This window comes from Octopus bimaculoides, chromosome 25 (assembly GCF_001194135.2).
Source record: "Octopus bimaculoides isolate UCB-OBI-ISO-001 chromosome 25, ASM119413v2, whole genome shotgun sequence".
NCBI classification, from domain to species: domain Eukaryota; kingdom Metazoa; phylum Mollusca; class Cephalopoda; order Octopoda; family Octopodidae; genus Octopus; species Octopus bimaculoides.
Window position 1 is genome coordinate 6361821 of NC_069005.1, and position 1854 is coordinate 6363674.

The following is a 1854-nucleotide window of genomic DNA, read 5'->3' on the forward strand; positions in this document are numbered from 1 at the left end:
CGCGTTTCGTTCATGCAATTGAAAAACCCGCATTATTTATGGGATGTCCCAATAGAATTTTTTTTAAGCCTGGTACTTATTCTATCGATCTCGTTTGCCGATTTCGAAGATGAACCATGTGGCACAGAAACAGGTAGGGAAAAATCTATCATTCGATGATGGAGGTAAAGAATATGTACATCAACCATTTTCGGCGTAACAAAAACCCTAGCTTTAATCCTAAACACCAGGTAACAACAAAAAAAAATCTAGAAGCTACTATGTCGGTCATTAGCAAACTGCGGCCCGCGGGACTTCCTGAATACCACACCTAAATTTCACGAGGAAAAACAAGTCATTGAAATTACCTTAAAACTCTTTTTCTGCTAGTGCGGCCCGCCTATGTCTCATGCGGCTCGCTTCTCGAAAACGGTTGCCCATGCCTGTACTACACAGTCGAGTGACAAGCTAGAAATAACAGCCAAATCTCCGTCAACTTGCACACTACCGTTTTAACAAAGGATGTATCGAACAGTATCGTCCTGAACGCTGTTTGCCTATGAAAATAACAGCAATGACAAGGCCAGATTGTCTTTGATATCACCAAATCCTATATATTTAGGCTGGTTTGGTTGACCTAGGGCTAAACAACTGCAATCAATAATGGAGGTAATTTTAAAAACCATTTTCTATAGAAACGATATAAATGTGTTTCTATTGTATTTAATAATAGTTTTGAAACAAACACAAATCCGCGGGAGTATTTAATACAATTAAGGAAGAGAACAGGCTTACCAGTATCCAAAAATAATTCCGGGTTTAGAATTTAATGTTGACACGTGAAGAAGACGAAGTCTGCGATTAATGAAATTTAAACAGCGAGTCCTGCCGAGTATTATTTGACTGCTGACCTGGAGACCACTAATGACTGCGGGTCTTCAGCAGAATCATTTTATCGAAAGAAGAAATAAATTTAAACCGGAGTTTATTGCTTTTGTTGTGCTTTCTTTTATTTTTTTAAATTTTTCTTTATTTAACTGCGTTATCAATAAAATTATAAAATTATAACTGCAATGTGTTATTAATAAAATTATTTATAATACATTAAGAATTTTTTTTTTTCAGTTAAATAGCGAGCTTTCGATTTAACACATAAAATTAGTCCAGCTTTACCGCCAAAAGTCCACCCATAATTTATCCTTGGATGTTTTTACTGTCTCTGCTGCAAATATTCGTATCTCAGTGTAAAAACGGAAGACTTGTTTCAAGCCAACCTTCGTAATCCTTCATTGCCTGAACAGCATCTTGAACACCTTAATGAAAAACTAGGGTCTTCTCCAGACACCTGATGTCACACAGAGCCGCTTTCGTCTATAACAAGGGTTTTCAACAATCTTTTATCTATGGACCTTTTGATTTGTATTTTATTCTGGTAGACCCCATAGACATTCGATGTTTAAAAACTGGTTTTATAGAAACTTCTTTCAAAATTCCTATTTGTTTTTCACCCTTTAACTTCTGTAGGTTAAACTATGTAAAATGTTAGAGAAAGAAACCTAGCTGTTTCTTGCAATACATACATCTATAACAAAACTTTTTCAAGGGCCCTTAAAATACTATTGTTGATCCCCAATTTACTATTTTGTTGCGCGGATCCCCAAAAATCTTGACCCCGGTTGAGAATCACTGTACAATGGAAGAAGAAATTGCCAAATAAATCAGATTCCCCGCCGTTTCGAAGACCTCAGTTTGTTTAGAGAGGTCTCTGAATTTGTATGTAAGAATAACTGCATATTTGTTTCTGATCCCATCATCAGCCAGGGCTTCCCACTTTATCCTGTAAGAGACACTGAACTTTCCAGTTCTGTGAGTTCT

At 36.5% G+C, this 1854-nt stretch overlaps 1 protein-coding gene across 1 annotated transcript in view; it reads right to left on the bottom strand.

Annotated features, from left to right (window-relative positions):
- LOC106873014 (aladin) overlaps window positions 1–892 on the bottom strand; it is a 28484-nt gene extending 27592 nt beyond the window's left edge. Inside the window, exon 1 of the mRNA XM_052976812.1 lies at window positions 775–892. The gene's annotated coding sequence lies outside the window, so the exon portion shown is untranslated. The remainder of the gene's footprint in view (window positions 1–774) is intronic.
- Between the last annotated feature and the right edge of the window lie 962 nt (window positions 893–1854).